An 18,401-nucleotide genomic window follows, 5' to 3' on the forward strand; every position below is an offset into this window, starting at 1 on the left:
ATACACTAATGTTTTAGTTGTTGCTAAACAGTGTTTACAACTAAGGACTTTTCAGCTTCCCAAGCCCTACCAGCGAGGAGGCATGATCCTTCTGCAGGAGGTGCACAAGAAGCTGGGAGGGGGCACAGCCAGGACAGCTGAACCAAACTGGCCAAGGGGATATTCCATACCATACGACATCATGCTCAGTATATAACCTGGGGGGAGCTGGCCAGGGAGGGCCACGGCTCGAGAATTAGTTGGTCATTGGCCAGCGGATGGTCAGAAATTGTGCTGTGTATCACTCATTTTGTATATTCTATTATTGTTATTATTATTATTAATTATCATTTTATTGTTGGTGTTATTATTATTAGCTTCTTCCTTTTCTGTCCTATTAAATTGTTTTTATTTCAACCCAGGAGTTTTACTTTTTTTGTATTCTCCCCCCCATCCCACTGTGGAGGGAGTGAGCGAACGGCCGTGTGGTTGTTTCAGCTGCCTGCTGGGTTAAACCACACCACTGTGCTACTGATTCTTATATGTATTTTCCAGCTGCATAGATAGGAGATACTGAGATTGACTGGTTCACCCAAAGTCATTCAGCAAATCTGTGGCAGAGTGGTAAACAGAGCCAAATAGTACTCTTCTCTAACTGCTAGGTAAAATGAATTGACCTACTGCAGAGCTCATGACTAAACAACTGGAGAGTCCTCCTGTCTTGTTTATGAGGGGATTATAATGGCAAATGAAACAAAAGAATGTCCCAAAGAATTTGAGCCCATTCTTGCTGTTTGTTTTCTAACCACCTATTAATTTTCACAAAGTAAAAATGGGCATAAATAATGTAATTAAAATAATAGTATGTTAATCTTCTATTGCTAAGCTTCCATTTAATTGCTTGAAGGGTGATGCATTTGGATCTGATACTTATTTACTAAGGATGATTGCTTAATCACTTACCGTATTAATATTGACAGATGTCCCAGAGAGATAATATGTGAAAGCATATCAGTAGTTTGCAGTCATTTAATGTTAGCATATAATGCTACTTAATACATGATGACTTCCACGTTTAACTTCTCTGGTGAACAGAACAGCATGAGAGACTTTTCCAGAGTTATTTTCATCAAGTAAATGTAAAATGACATGGAAAGAAACTTGCTTTCTAAAATGACAAATTTAATGTTTTATTCCACTAATAGGAGGAAAAATATAACATTAAAGGCTAGTTTATCAGGTGCATTTATGAAATAGATTATTCCATGTGGTTTTAGAAAAGCTTTTGAACACTAATTATGATAGGAATTATCCTCTTAAAGGGGGACACAAGTATTTCAACAAAATTTCCCTCCTAAAAATTCATGGGGAACAGAAAGAAACAAAGACTGATAAACTCATTCATTCCACCCCTACAGGGTGTGTTGTATTCTTCCATGATATATTCTAAAACATTTCCTGGTCTAGATATGATAATGCTAAGTGATTAATCTCTACAACTGCCCTTGAGTGGTTCTCTCACTCTCAAATGTGTGAAGAATTTTCAATACTAATTTTTGAATGTCAAGGAAATACAAATACTAGTAGTAGTAGTAGTAGTAAAAAAAAAAAAAAAAATGAAAGGAAAGAATGTTTAATGATTTTTTTGAGGATTGTGGAACAGTATTAAAACATATATTGTACAGGTCTATGTTTCTGCCACACAGTTCATCTGACATGCAGTAACAAATAACAGTATGTATATATTATTATAACACCTGTCTTAACACACACCTTTAGCAACTCTTCTCATGTAGTACTAGCTAAATTAAAATTAAGTATTCTGAAAGTTATCCAGGAGCTTGATATTTATATGAGTCTTCTTTGATCTCTATCAAATTTGAAAAATGTAGCTAACAATGTTTAGAGCAATTGGCTTGTTGCCTGATTCGTGTTGTCTCTGATACATTTTTATTGCAGGGCTTGTCAAGTTTTTAATCTTTTCTTGGCCAGGGAATGCAGAAAGGTATTAAATATATACAGGTATCAGTAAAAATACAGAAAAAATAATACTCTTTATCCAATGGTAGTGGTAGTAGTTGACATCGTTATTCAGGATTAGGGAATGGATTTGCTTTTGCTTTCTTAATACATATGCCTGTTTTGTTTCACATCATCCCCAGTTTGGCCAACTTAATTCTGTTGCCTTTTAGAACGGCATAGACTGTTTCAGTAGGTAGAAGCTGCTCTGGTTTACTGTATTTTCCTTACAAATTAAAGAATCACCATACCCGGATAGTAAATAATAGTCTGGTTTTATTCCCTACAGTTCTTCATCTGTTGCTACAAAATCAACAGTGACTCAGGAGCAGCCATGAGTCACTGCCACTCTCTTGAGGAAATCTGTATCAAATGAAATAATATATTGAACCATGTATCAAACTGTGAATGAACAGTGTGGGGTAAATGAACTGAAGAAATTGTCTGTGGAGGAAATGACAAGAAGGGCTAGTTTGGAACAGGTCAATATGTGAACAAATTATTCAGCAAATGGAGCCTTTTGTTTTATTTGCATATCAAGCACCAGAGTGGATTGGAGCCCTAACCCAGTGAGCACAGTCAGGAGTACAGACTGGGAGAATTCAGTAACAGGGAGAAATAGCTTGATTATTCATTATTGGACAAGAGCAAAATCTGTAACATAGTTACAGATTTTCTTCAATAATTCAATGTATAATCTGAATTAAACCAATCCCAGAAGAAAAATTCTGTGAGTGACTGTTCATTACATCAGGATGACTGGGAAACAAATACATGCTTCAAGCTAAGTGTTGTTTTCCTATATAAGCCCTTTATGTCTGTCAGTACTTTTGAGCACATTTGTTTATAAGGAACAAGAGAAAGAAATGACAATTTTAGAGACAAGATACAGTCATCCTCATAACACCCTGTTGTTATCCTCCAGGTGAGGAAATAAGTTCTGATTATATTAAGAAAAAAAAAAAAAAAAAAAAAAAAAAAAAAAAAAAAAAAAAAAGCCCAGAGGGAGGAATTCCTTCAGATGCACTCTTCAAAGTGGCTGACTTTCTCATAAAGATGAGGAGGTCTCCCAGGGATTAGGGAGCATTTCAGAGAGAGATTTAGGTGTACTTACAGCAGTACTGATCACTAGGGATGCTGTTAGCTGGGTGGTAGTTTTAAAATCACAAGAATCTTGGTTTCTCCATAGAAACTGGTATTTTTAACAAGGTTCTCTTCAGTTTTATGCTGTGGTAAAGGAATGTATTGGTACAATCTGTATACAGAACTAAAGGAAAAAAACATGTAAGCTAAGAACTATAGTTAGAGTTCTCACGATTGCATTCTCTGTAACATTCTATATCCGAGAATAGGACAATAGACTGTGAACACAGTGATTAAAAAAATGAAGACAATTTATAATTAAAGGTATCAGCATGCACAGTCAGTTTTGTCTTTTCCACTTCTTCTGTCAAGCTGTTCAGCCCAGGGATTCTGTATTCATCACTACCCATGGATAACTGGACACTTTGGAAAATGTCCAATTTTTTGGTTGCTGTTTTGTTTGGGTTTTTTTGAGGTTTGTTTTTGTTATGGTATGATGGTTACATCATTTAGTTACCTGTAGAAAGATTTGCATTTTTAACATGATTGGCAGACAATCCTGAAAGTCTCGGCCACTGATCTTTGCTAAATGAATGTTGCAGTCTCCTAAACAAACTGACTCAGTAAGACTGAGTTCAAACAGTAACAGTCAGATCTACTTCCTGTTTAAAGAACAGGAAGAAAAAAGATGGACGTGTGGCATAAAGTTGGTTTTACATTTATTCCTGATATTTTGTTCATATTTGTAGACCAAATATGCCTGATTTAAGGTTTTACGTTGGACAGCTTTCTGAGAATATACAGAAACATAGAAAATGCTTGAAAGTGGTGTTCCTCCTGTAGGTAACTAATAAACTCAACAGAAGTGATTCTAAGTTTGGGAGAAAAATAGCCATAAGCACTGGGAGGATGGCTACTGATTTACAATAAAATTATTGATTTAAGTTGCCTTTTGTGTCAATTGTTCTTTGACAAGGAAAACTAATCTCAGCCAGCAACAGTCGAGTACTGTTCTGAAAGAGAATGCTTTAAATATGTTTTTCATGCAAGGCATAGAACTGACTGGAGCTTGCAGGTGTATCACATTAAATTAGATGAATATCAATGCAAAAAATTGTGTAAGATTACTATTTCAAAAAATCGAGTTTCAGTTCCTTTTTCACTTTTCTTCCCCACTTTGAACAGGAAATGGCAAGATTAAGACAGAAATATTTCAATTTTCTCAAGTGTAATATATGACTCTGACAATCCTACTGAAGATTAACTTCTCTTTCAGTGTTCCTTAGTGCCAGTCATGAAGAAACACTCAATCAGAAGCATCACAGTATTTTTTTTAAAGAAGCTGGAAGGTTCTGATCATGTTAAATCTCGTTAGGCTGGTAAGAACAGGCTTGATGCAAAGATACCTCCTGTGCTTATTTGTGTTTTCTCAGAATTTAATACTGACTTTTAAAAGGTTTAATTTCCAGTTATTTCACCCTGTTATATCAAAGCATAATTATCCATACAAGGGGAAGCAATGAAGAGAAGGTAAGAAAAATAGTACAGAGGCAACCAATACCTACCTTCATATTACTTGATTATTTTTATTTTTTTTAACAAAGGAGACATTGACATGTTCCAGATTCTTAACATTTCATACAGATAAGGAGCAAATCCTTACCGTCAGAAAACCAGTAGGAAAAAGTAAGTTGAATGTAGTTCTGTAAAATTCTTTAAAGCCCCAAAAGCAGGATTTTAGTGATTTTTTTCTTAAATTATACAATATACAGACAATACATGGCCAGGATAAAAAAAAGAAACTAAAGGGTTCAATCAGGCATAAAGCATCTGTTTGAAGCTCTGGCTGCAGTTCAGTAAAGTATCTGAATGTATGCTTAACTATTGTTTTCAATTTTTGTTCTCCCTTGGTTGAAGCATATTTAGTTTGAATTGTGAAATGTGTTGCTTGCTGGATGATTAAGCTCAATAAGGAAGAAAGAGGATGAAGATTACAAACTGCACCTAGGCTAAAAAGAAGCTGAAAGCACTTGCATGGAAAATTCTGACTTTTAGTATATATATCTATATACCATGCAGCACTAAATCTTCCAGCTTGGCTCATGACTATTGTAAATACTAATTAGTAACATATATCCCAAGGACTTGGTTATCACTCTTGACCCTATTAGTTTGATTATCATATATAGACAAGAGGCTGTGCTGCTTGCTTTTGTAGAAAACCTCCTCATGACATAGAAAAAACACCACCACAAGTGTATGTTTGTGACCCTGGCAAAATATATGAGACTACACTACAGGAGTAAATAGTTATTAATACCATTTTTCTTCAGACAAGAAAATTACCCTTCAATTAATCAATAGCTAGTTCAGAAGGAGAATTTTGGAATTGTATGCCCTATTTCACAAGTTAAAAGTTTTCTTTAGTTAGCTGAATCTTTATGTTTGCTAATTTTGTCTGTGACCACTGACAATCTTCCTAGCATGCACATTCTCTTGAATAAGATGCTGTTGAACTAGCTTCACCTACATTTGTGATCCTACTGTGTCCATTTGTTACAGTCAAGAAAACATTTGAAGGTTAATTGAGTTCTGCTTTACCAATACTATACCTGTATGTCTCTGCTTAAAATTTCTTTTGTAGGTGTGAAATTTCATGTAATTTGATTAGCCTCTGGACTAGGAGTTAACCTCATATTCGATAATAATTTTGATAATTCTAATGCTGCCATTTGTTCTCATTTTATGTTACAGAGTAATATTGTCAAAAGTGTGTCTTCAGTTTATTCACATTTAAACACCTATCTGCCTGTCTGTCTGGTGTCCAGCTAGTAAGCCTTAGAAGTTAGGGGTTTAGTCAATTAATTTACAATCACAGCCTATTTTTAACTGGAATCTTCTCTTTTTGTATCATTCATCTGCTATCATCTGCATACCCTAATGTTCAAAATCGGCCAGAGGTTTCCCTTGGCTTACGAATTGTATTTTCCTGGAAGTACGGTTCTTTGGTACCAGTGAAACTTTTTGAGATATAACTCAAGAACCAAACAGATCTTTGTACCTGAAGATTTGGAACAGTAGTTCTTCAGGGGCACTATTTCCATAAAAAGAACATTCACTTCAGCTTAGCAATATGATCTCAGTCTTCCCTGAAATTTTCTTTCACCTCTGTGGAGGGATGGGCTTCCCAGCAGCTCATTTCACTTACACAAGCACTTAAGTGAGTCAGCAAGGCAGCTGAGCCAGTATTTTGGTCTCTTACAAAGGGTAAAAACAAAAATGGAAAAATATTTATTTTAGCAGTAGAACAATAACCGCAGGCCATGTTCTCTGCTTTTTTTTTTTTCTCTCTTTTTTTGATCATTCTCCCTCAGGATAACCATCTTGGACTACACCAACTTGACCCTACTATGCAGCTCTAAAAAGGCCAGAATATAGTCCCTATAGCTATTTCCTAGGGAAAGCTTACAGCCTTCTAGCACTACCTCTGCCTCTTCTTACTTAAGGTTATTAAGTATTGATTGGGGTTTTTTGTTTGATTGGGTTTTAATGTGAATAGTTTGACAATCACTTCCAAGTCAAGAAAATAATTTCAAAGTAAATCTGATTAATGGTACTAACCAAAGAGAAACAAACAAAATTACATTGAAATATGTCCTTTTGATACTAACAACCAATGATCTGAAAAAAGTTTTCCATGGAAGTTTACTAACATGCTTTAGCTTGTACAAAATACTTGGGAAAATATGAAATACATTATTTTGTATGATAACATAGTAATAATATAACCCACCTTTACTACTAGATGCCCTCTTACTTTTTCCCTTCTGCTAAGTTGCTCTCCAAGTGCTTTTTTTAAATTGATACAAAGTGATATTACAGCTGAAACCACTAATAGCAATAATGGATTAGAGAGCTAATTAACTACCACAGGACAAACCCAGCTGCTGTCCATTTCATGTGTATATTAAGTGAATGTAATTTTTTAATCTGAAATGTTTAAATACGTAGCCCAAAGCTCACATCAGTGAACTCCATGTTTCTCCATAGTTTCCTATTAAGACACTTGAAACTTTTATGAGTATTTAATTTTTCCAAACAGAATTCTGCCTAAGAAAGACTGAGAAAGCAAGCAGAAAACCTCCTGGTGTTACAGATACAAAAAGTGTGGTATGGCAAGTAACAGAGCATATTAAATGAACAGAAATGACACTTTAATTGTAAAGATGTACTGTATTAGATACAGGCAATTTCATTCAAACAGCTTCATTCCATTGCTTAGGCTTAATTCTGTAGTGGATTAAATAGAAACATTCAAGGTTCTCAAGTCTCAGTTGTTTTACATGTAATGTTCTCATGGAAAAAAAAATAAGAGGAGACTCACATCAGGAGAAAACAGAGTTTGTAAGCTGTGCCTTTCATGCTGCATGACTACATTTCTTTTTTGAAGTCTGTGTTGCATTTGGGTGCAAGAACTGTGATCCTATTACTTTGAGGAGACTTGTTTGAGCTTACACAATCACTTGAATTTGGACTTTTCACATGACTGATCAGGAAAATTCAAACAAATCAGTAAAAAGAATATGACTTTATTCCTGAAAAAAACATCTGGAAATTCCTGGGAATTTTTTTCCAGTGTATGGTATATGATTTTGCTAGCTAGCAATGGATAACTGTTCAAGTTTAAAAAAAGTAGATTAAAAAAACCTGTAATGCTTATGCATTGTTGTATTAAAGGAACAGAAACATAGACGTTGTGTTACAGAGCATGAAGTGGCAAGGAAAATATTTTGATGATTAAAAAAAAAGTAGGAATGGAATAGCCTAGTTGCTTTGTAATGCATTGATGGAGCACTGCTCTTTGTCATTCTATTCACAGAGCTTCCATTAGCAGTTTTACCTTCTTGCAGCAAAAAATAGTATGAGTATCTGTTGGATAATATGGAATATAGGATATGTGGCATGTATTCCCAAGAAAATTATATTTCATGGCATGAAAACTTTCTCCAACTAAGTGCAGCTGCACTGCCAATAGGCTTGTGACTTGACTGTTAATTCTAAGCACTATAAAATCGATTTTGGTAGCATGTGATAGCAATGACATCTCATTTTCATATTGCCTTTAACAAAAAATTAAGGGTTTACTCTGTCTACACTATGTTTTAATTCCTCCATGAAAATTTTCATTAACTGAAAATATCAATTCAAGGATTTAATCAGACTTACTCTGAGAACGCAAAACTCTTCAAGATACAATTAAGTATATTTGTAAAATGATTTAAAAAAAAAAAAGACAAAAAGGAATCAACATCCCCTTTAAATTATTTTAGACTTTTTTCTACAATTTCAAACACCTTGAAAATGATTCATAAAAGCCAATTAAAAGCTAGGGATTCATATATCCCTTCAGCACAATCCTCACTGAGGTATGATGAAATGGAGTGGAGGTAAAGAAATAGTAACTTTCTAGACTTAAAAGTGACAAAGTATCTAGTTACTCCTCATAGCAACTGAACGGGAAAAATCAATTATGTCTCTGCATCTAAAAATACAGCTCATACCTCTGCATGGTGCATGATCATCAGAGCTGAGCAGATGAGAGAGAAAAGAGGGAATGGCAGACTGAGGAAGTGATCACCAGAGGATGCATTAGAAATTCAGCAAGCTGAAAGCAATTTCAGTTAGAAAGGAAGAAAGAAAAATGTTTTGATGTTAATCCATTCATGCTTCACTATTTGACTTGCAGTCAGGGCCACCCGCTTTGTAGCTTACTTACTGAGAGCAGGTAAAAATTTATATGCCTGATTCTGATATCTCATCATGCTGCAGCAAACCAGAAATTAATCCAATACAATAAGCCCAGAAGTATTTATATAAGATTAGTGTAAAAATCAGACCCCTTATACTCAGTGGTATTTCTATGACATAAATCTGTAGAATTTATGGCTATTTCTTTCAGACACCCATCAATTCTTTGAACAGAATTCATAAATGTCATTCAGAGCAGTTCCTTAAGTAACTGCAAGTGGTTTTATTCTTGTCTACTTCCTCTCCTAAGAGGGGAGTCAGAACTTTACCTTTCCTTCCTGAGAAGCATGTATTCTTCTTAGGCAAAGTCTTTCATAAGAAGTGTTTGGTTTGAGTTCTGGATGAAAGGGTCTTGGTTCTTACTGTTTTCCAACCAGGTCAGTCTGTCCAATTAGAGTAGAAAGCAAAAGGCCTGCCCCAGTAATCATACCTACTTTTTGCCTATGATCACTGCAAGCATTGACTGCAAAGGAATGACACTGCTCTCCCCATACTGCAGTCAATTACACTTTGTTACAGCAATGTTAGGACATCTAATACTCTTTAACTCACTCTACAGAAAGTGTGGCTGTTTCATATAGAAAATTCAAGGGATGCCATTCTGTGATGGTCAGACAAGGCATAAGTAGTTATGTTAGAGATTGACGCCTTGCCAGTTTAAAGTATGCTTCATTTTAAGCACACTGCTAAATTAGTAGAAGATAACTGAAGTGCTATATATCACGTATGGCCAGCAGGTCTTGTTCACATGATTTTGTCAACCCTGCCTATGTTCTTCTGCAACATAGTTTGTCTCCCCTTTTCACACTTCATTCACCCGTCCATCTGTAAAAAAAAAAAAAGTTTGTTACCTTCAGCAATATAACTCAAAGAAACCCATTTTCTCTGTGAAGAAAGACAGCTAAGCCGAGGCCATTAAAAGGTTGAGTACAAGGGAGCAAAACTACGTCTCTGAAGAACCAGCAGCCACCTTGAAATACTGTGCTTGTGGTGAAACTGCCAGAAATAGCTATTTTTCCACTGACTTAATTGATTCTTCACCCAACCAGAGCAGGATTCATTCTTTCATATTTTTCCATTCAGTCACTAGGAAAAGACTATTAGGTGCTATGATGTATATCAAACTTTTAGTCAGTTAACAAGATCTAGCAATTTGTTCAGTCCATCTAGTTGAAGCAAAATCAGACAAAAAACTTTAGTCCCCTTTAGTGCATCAACTGAGCTGCAGAGAGAGCTGTCGATAGAAAATAACTGAATCAGTGTATTTGACTTAATATATTGGACTTCATTACTAGGGCCAGCACTGAAGCGAAAGAAGGGTGCCCCCTCCACAGCCACCCTTATGGTGAGACATATGTTCCAATAACATGCTTACAAGAATTCCCATTCTACAACCATTTTTGTGATTTTTATGTTATAGAAAGATTTAAGTTGCCATATGATTATATTGTATAGCATTGTTCAGAGACAACATTTTGACCCATTTGTAGCAATCGTAGAACACATTGTTTGAATGAAATGAGGATGGAAAAAATGCAAGCTTAAAACAAAACTATAATACAAGAAAGTCTTTTCTCAATTATTTCACTTTAAAATAATACTTAATATTATTAATATTATAAAAATAATATTATTAAAATAATACTTAGTATTATTAATATTATTATATTAATATTTAAAAAAATACTTAATACTTCTACAAGTAATTACTTACAAGAAACAGTATTTTTAAAGGATACAGATATCTGAAAGCAGTGTGAAAGAAATGTATCTAAAATATGTCCACCAGGATGAGTCTTGGCATTCCTTCACTCCATCTGATAAAATAACAAAATTATAGAACAGAAAGTGCTAGAAATTATATGTGAAGATAGATTTAAGCAAGATTTCTGGTTTTAAAAGCTCCAGAGAAGCAAGGTCTTAATTTGAGGTCAATTACTGCATCTTAAAGCCCTATTGTGCTGCATAGCTTAGTATTTAGTGTAAAAAGACCAGATAGAGATCCTCTAAAATAAGATGCTTACTTGACCATGGCTTCTGATTTGTTTAAGTATTTTCCTGTCACAATTTCCTAGCTTATACTTGTCACAGGGAAAAAAATAACTTAAACTGCAAACATTAACACCTGTATGTAGGGGTGAATGTCTGAAATTAAACTGTTGAACTCTCAAGCAGAACCTGCTGCTTACTAGCTGCAGCTGGTATGGGCTGCTTGTAAATTTTGAGAACACCAGGTCTAAACAAAAGTGTCATGTCCTGAATCCTTCAGTTAGCAGAGACATGAGACAGGGGAGGCTGCAGACACATTGTGCTTCTACATACAGATTATTCAGGCTGAGAAAATGGAGGGCCTGGTGCTCCAAAAAGGAGAGCAAGTGGTGGAAAAGAAGAGCTCGTTAAGTGACATAGTCTTCATCAGAGGAAGGGTACATGAAAAGAAGGTGAAGATCCTGGCTGGAGGAAAGATCCTGGAAGTGGGGGAAGATCCTGAAGATCTGACAGCTCCATGGAGACAAATGCTGGGGGCCACTCAGGGAGCTTGGCCGGTGATGCCTGAGACAGGTGACTGCAAGCAGCGGCACAGCAGGAGCTGTATGACTTTCTTGCCTGACCAATCTGGGCCAGGGGTGACCTCCTGTCCCATCCCACGCAGGGGGTGAGAGTGAGGTTAACTTTTTACTTCTCTGTGCAGTAATCAGAAGTAATGACAATTACTTCAGAGGTTCAAACCAATCACAAATTTACTTAAAACTCAGTGGAACTACAAAAGATAGAGGCTTGGCAAAGGTCATAACAATGCTCAAAATCTAGCAGAACTATGAAAGGTAGGCATTTAGCAAAACGTGTGACAATATTATCCTAATGTGCCAAAAATTAAGTTAGAGACAGAGTGATAGAGAGGAAAAGAAAGAGAGAAAGAAAAGAGAGAGAGAGAGAGAAAAAAAAGATATCACCACCCAGCGATGTTCTCAGCTCGTAGTTGTAGTCTTCAGGTGGTGGGCGCGCGCTGAAAACTTATGTTTCCACTTTTTATAACCCGATGTGCCCACCCCATAGGCAGGGGTCTGTCATCACTGAGCAGGCTCAGTATGTGCTCAGGAATGTTCAGAAATGTTCCAGAAATGAGTCGGTGGGTTGTGGGGGTCCTGCGGACTCACTGCCCCCCCCCTTCAGGGCTGACCAAGTGAGTGGCGATCTGTCACAGGCACATGGTGCACAGAGCACAGATGGTCATTGTTTACATGTTTTAGGAATAGATGAGTGGTCTCACAAGACGTTATCCTGCCTCTGCAGGCTCCATTCTTGTTCAACACTCCCTGGTCATCATCAGCCCATCCCTGTCCATGTCAAGATGGGTGTTTGCGACATTCACTTGTTATCAGAGCCTCACACCTCTCCGCTGGGAAGTCCAGATCTAGCGAGCTAGGGAAGAGCAAGTGAGTAAGTGTATGAGATCATCAAGCAGAATAAAACCTCAGATCTTGCTGATTCTTAAATACACCCAAGTATCCAGCTCCCACAGGGACTGTGGTTTGCTCCATCCCACCCATAACATAAGTGCTGTTGGGAGCGGGATGCTATCGGTGAACCTTGGTATAACGGCATTAGGGGACCCCCCAGCAGTAGAAACAGTGTGTGTGTGTTGGTGGCAGGTGCACAGCTTATCAACTTGTTGGAGTCTTTTGAGCTTGGCAGGGGATCTCACTGGGGATTTAGCATGCTGGTAACCACAACGCTTCTGGGGCACAAAGTGCACTTGGTGGACATTTAATTCAGTGCATTTGTCTGCATAGAAAGTGATGAAAAATGGATGCTGGTCACTTAAGATAATCAAAGAAAGCAAACCAGAATGAAACTAATGCCCTGATATCATCCATATTAGTAAGCACATAAATATTTTAGTCTTCAGTTTAATTGATTTTATTTGGATCTGTGTCCATTGTTGATTTCTCAGGAGGCAAGAGGATGCTTCTTTTAGGTGACCAATTTAAATCTCAAAATAGGACAAACTGTGAGGTGGTCTTACTCTAAATTTAGCCATGGGACTAGATTTTGCCAATTACACACACATTTAAAAATGGAAAGTGTTCACACTATCCATATGTGGACTGAGTGAAAATGACCTGAATTAATTCAAGTATTAAATAAAAAAAAGAAGAAAAGAAGGAAGGATAGAAGAAGAAAAGACACAAAAGAAGAAAGGAGGAACAGAAGAAAGATGAACAATAGGTCACATGAAGGAACATGCTAGGAAGTTAATCCAAGATAGGTGTGTTTTCTTAAATTAGACCACAAATGCATCCAGAAGGGTTTCATGAGCCATAATTCCTTTGAGTCCTATAAAAACAAGAAGTGCAAGTACACTTCTATTCTGAGGCTTAAGATGTTTTCTGTGCATGCAGGGAAGCATCAGCCTTAATCATCAGATGCCCCTCAATGTTTTAATGATTTCTTGGTTTCTTTCTAATATTTGGTTTTCTGTGTTGTACATATCCACTTGCTTTTTTACTGTAGGACTACTTAAAAGTCATGATTGTGTTGATTTGTAAGTAGTCAGCTGTTAAAAAAAAAATCTTGCTGGCATTTTTGAAGGCTGCATTTTTACTTTAACAAGCAAAAAAAATATTTTTTTTTTAAAATGTACTTGGAATTGCATTAGGTTTTATTTATTATTATTTAGATATAAAAGCAAATATGCTAAAGCAAGGACTGGTCAAACATGATCATTGCCATTTAGGACTCTGCCAAGCTTTTATGTCCATGAACACGGCATGAACAAGTACGATCCCGAGATCATTCACTTGAACTCCTCCATAGATTATTGCAGGGAAAGCAAATATTAAACCCTTTATGTCAGAATCAAGGTGATTTAATGGTGAGTTTGGTAATGGCTCCTCAATATTTTTCTATGCCTCAGAGACTAGGGCTTTGGGCTCATTGCCTTCAGGGAGGATTACTCAATTTTTGGTATAGTAGCATGCATCACAACTCCCTTCCTGCACACCCCCCCCCCCCCCCCCCCCCGTTGAATTATAGGAAGATCAGCATCCCCACTCTTAGAAAGGAGGGCAATCTGTTTAAATAATAAGCAGTGGGAAACTAGTTTATGATTCAACATCAAGCTTGGAATCTGTGCTAGGGAGACAAAAGCTGATTGGATATATCCTTAACAGGAAATATTGCCATAGAAACTGAGGAATCCTTGGTACCTGTAGAAGCCCAGATAGGACTTATTTTAATTTTGGGGGGCTTTTTATTATTATAAAATCCTTGCAATTTCAGCAGAAGCAATATCTATAATCCCCTGACATTTATGCCTTTATTTTAAATTTCATCCTCCATGAGGTACTAGCCTCTATAAACTTCCCTGGCCTGCAGCATTCTAACTTCAATTCATTACTTCATCATAATAAAACTTATTTCAAGGTACATTAGGCTTCTCCAGCTAGAACACTAATATGATATGTTTGTTTCAAGCAAACAAACAAAAAGAAGTGGTGATGGGAGGGACTTCTCTTTCATTCAGCACTCAGTGAACTGAGACTGTCTCAAAATCTCTGGCTGACTTCAGAGTTATTAACTGTGTTGTGCTCTGCCCTCTGCTTTAAATGTATTAAAAGAGTAGGAAGAAAGTGATTCATGTAGTTTTAAGGGCAAACTTGATGTTAGAAAAATATCTCAAGAAAAAAAGGAACAATTCCAAAAATAAGAAAAAGGTAACAGGGCAATTCCACATGACAGTTTCTAGTTACTCTCCTGGTAATTGCAGGAACACATGGTAGAGCCTTCAAAATATTATTTTTTATATATATATGTACATACATAACAATGGAGATGGTCATCTCCCTTCTGTCTTTTCTCTATATATAATTTCTCCAAAACCAAATCTGTGCAGGTCTTCAGTCAACTCCCTATGTAAATGTATAATTGACATAGAAATACAGGTGTCAAAGACCAACTTTTTATCATGTTTACTATAAGAGTCCTTTTTAAAAATAAAAATAAAATAAAAGAATGGTATCAGATTCTAATCATAATTGTTTATAGTATAAAGGTGATATCTTCAAAGTGAAGTTCTAGAATTTTGTTAAACGATATTGTAATTTAGAAGCTATGTCTATCCTGAAATACTAGGAAATACAATCTGTTGTTTGAAAGAATTGAGGAAAATTAGGTTTTCAAAAGTTTATTTCTAAATTTTTACCTGACAGTGTTCATACATATTAATTGTACATTTGCAAATTATCTGTGCTGATGGAAATTGGGATTTTCATAAAAAAGAATTAGAATATCCAGTTTTTAATCCATTATTTTTGTTATCAAAAGATCTATGTGCTACAAATTCTGAGATGTGTCTTATGGTGTCTTCCTATGTGCATATTAAATTATTCATGGAAGATCAACTACAAAATTTATTTTCCAATACACACATAAGATACATTTTATGTTTCACCTACATAACTAAAAGAATAGGTTTTAACTAGCTCTAAAATAGCATCTCAAAACTATGTCTTTTTGTTTGTCAATTACTTTCTCTCGCATGGCCCTTTTGAAAACAAGCTCTGTAAACACTATACAAGAGCCAAAAATCAAAGTAAATTTCTGGCTCAAACCTAAGATTTCTGAAGTAGGGGGTTTGCATTCAGAATTTGACCCTGGACCTACTGGTGTAAACTGGCTTTGCCAAACTTCGAGTATAGGAATGATTTACGACAGCCAATCAATCAAGCATAACTTCAAATACACAGAAAACTATGTTGGATGCCACTTTGCCACAATCACTTTGCTGATCCAAAATACAACTTTTAAGAGTGCATTAGTACAAAAGGAAATGAGGACATTCAGTCCATGAAAGCAAACAAGTGGGAGTAATTTGTTCACTAAAATGCTACACTGCATCACTTTCTGAATGGACCAAAAAATAAAATCATACATTAAATGGCCCTTAGTAATGTGAATGTGAAATAGATCCTTTAGTCTATCCTCCTCTTTCAGTGCTATGAGATCTAAACTGAATGCTCCTACCTATATATCCACACGTCTATGGTAATAGAAAGATGTAGACTTTCTCAAGAAACATGAATAAATTTCACTGTCTAGGACAGTTGGGTGAATAATAGAAAGGCAAGAATATGGCTGAATTAGCAAATTTATTAATGTAATTTATCAGAGAACTGCCAAGCATTATTTTATACACTACAAATATGTCCACCTGTCAGAAAGACAATGTCAGCCCATTTTTGGATTCTTCTTCCCTCCCAGCACATGTTGTTATAAAATATAGATATGGAAAGTATTTTTACATTCTTGCTGTGTCAGAGAGAAGTAATTTCAACTTATTTGTCAAAATCTTCCTCTTAGATCATTTTCAGTTTTAGCTTATTAGGAGACAGCTCCTCATGCAAATAAATACATACTTGCACAAGAAAGTTCCATCTATTAAATCACAGCAACTCAAACCTAACCGCTTGATCAACTGCCTTAGATCATTGACTTGTTGAAGACAACATTAAAACAACAAAAAAAGAAAATACAAAATCACGTCCTTTCTATGTTGGCAGTAAGTAAATAATCCCTTCCCAATCCATACTCCATCTCTCCCCTTTGTTCTTCACCCTTACAAAAGATGAGGACTAGTATGCCTGAATTGGGTCTGGCTGAGATGGAGTTAATTTTCCCCATAACAGCCCTCATAGTGCCATGCTGTGTAGTGGTAGCTCAAAAGATGTTGATAACACACCAGTGTTTTGGCAATTACTGAGCAGCGCTGGTACACATCAAGGCTATCTCTCCAACATTTCTCCCCTCCTTCAGCAGCAGGCCGGGGTGGGCAAGATCTGGGGAGGGGACACAGCTAGGACAGCTGACCCAAACTGACCAAAGGGATATTCCATACCAAATGACATCTGCTCAGCAATAAGAAGCTGAGAGATAGGGGGAGGAAGTGGGGGCATTCATTTTTACGTTTGTCTTCCGGAGCAACTGCCACAGGTGCTGAAGTCCTGCTTCCTGGGAAGTGGCCGGACATCGCCTGCTGACGGGAAGTAGAGGATAGTCTTTTGGTTTTGCTTTGCTTACATGTGCGGCCTTTTGCTTTTGCTGTATTAAACTGCCTTTATCTTGACTCATGAGTTTGGGGTTGTTTTTTCCATCTTATTTTTCTCCCCTCCCTGTCCTGCTGAGGAGGGGAGTGATAGAGTGGCTTGGTGGACACCTGGTGTCCAGCCAAGGTTAAACCACCACAATGCCCAAGAGCTACGGCATAGTTTCTTGTCAGCCCATTATTCCTAAGTGCATGGCACTGCAGAAACCCTTAAAAGACATACTACTAGCTTTTCTGTATGCTTGGGCAGTTTTTGAAGAGTTAAATATCTATTAAAAAAAAGAGAAAACTTCGGAAAAAAAAAGCTTGTGTTGCATGCCTATGTGACATGATTTCACAAGATGCTAGGATCTCATTCTTGAAAAAAAAATCGGTTTCATATGTGTGACCCTTGCAAATTGCATCAAGTGAAATACTAGTGAAAAATGTAATTTCATTTTTTAGAACAATAGCTGTCAGATTATGGCATTCTTGATATCTTGTAATAGAGAAAAAGGAGGTAAAATGTTCCATAATCACCTTCTTAAACAGGTTGCCACCAAACTGCCCCTATGAATTGTGTAGAAGGCTAATCAATATAGGCACTGGCTTTTTTATTTGTGAAAAGCAATCTCATCTTTGCTTTAAAAGCAAAACAGAGACATATACGTATATAAATCCTCCAGCCATTCACCTCCATTTGTTTTAATTAAATGCTTATGCGTATTGGTCTCTCAGCGCTCTGTACTGATAACAAAACTCCTTTCAACTCTCTAAGCTATGAACTCTGTTTCCAAAGACACTGCATCTTCATTGGGATTCTTCTTCAAAAAATATCATGGCTTAATTTCCCCCTCTCCCCCACTTTTCTTCTCTAGCCCTATGCAATACTCCAAAGATTCTTCTTTCAGGTTCCTAAAGAGGCAGAAAGACGTTTCTCTATTTCTCTCTTTTCTCCCCTGCATTAAGATAAACTTGAGTGGCAGCCAGTTGGGGGGATTAAAATGGGAAGAAAATAACTTCAGATCAAATATTTAGCTGATATCTTTTCTTCTAGATTATCAGCAGATGTGAATACATGTTTCTGGGTAAGTTACTGTTCAGCAAACTGTCTGCTTTTGATTGCAAAATGACTGCAAAAATTTTAATAATGTGTAACAGCTAACAACTGCACTTCAAAAAAATCTAGCAATGACTGACTGCTAGAAATACAGATAAAAAGTTGCTATTTTTTATGAAAATTAAAGTTATGTTAAAAAATAAATGGCTATATTTCACTGTTGGTAGCATGGTAATATAAGCTGCCTTGACATGGCTTAGGCCAAGCCACACAGCAGGAACGGCAGTAGGCTCTCAGACGTGCATAGGTGTCCTGGTTCTGGCGAGGATAGAGTTAATTTCACAAGGAGCCAGGACAGGTGAGCCAAGC

General features: G+C 36.5%; 1 non-coding gene across 1 annotated transcript; it reads left to right on the forward strand.

Moving 5' to 3' along the window:
- Positions 1–1,032: 1,032 nt before the first annotated feature.
- Positions 1,033–1,122, forward strand: LOC142602228 (small nucleolar RNA SNORD116). Its single transcript, XR_012835908.1, has one exon. It is a non-coding gene; the product is annotated as a small nucleolar RNA SNORD116 (small nucleolar RNA).
- Positions 1,123–18,401: the final 17,279 nt, after the last annotated feature.

Source organism: Balearica regulorum, chromosome 5 (assembly GCF_011004875.1).
Source record: "Balearica regulorum gibbericeps isolate bBalReg1 chromosome 5, bBalReg1.pri, whole genome shotgun sequence".
Lineage (NCBI taxonomy): Eukaryota > Metazoa > Chordata > Aves > Gruiformes > Gruidae > Balearica > Balearica regulorum.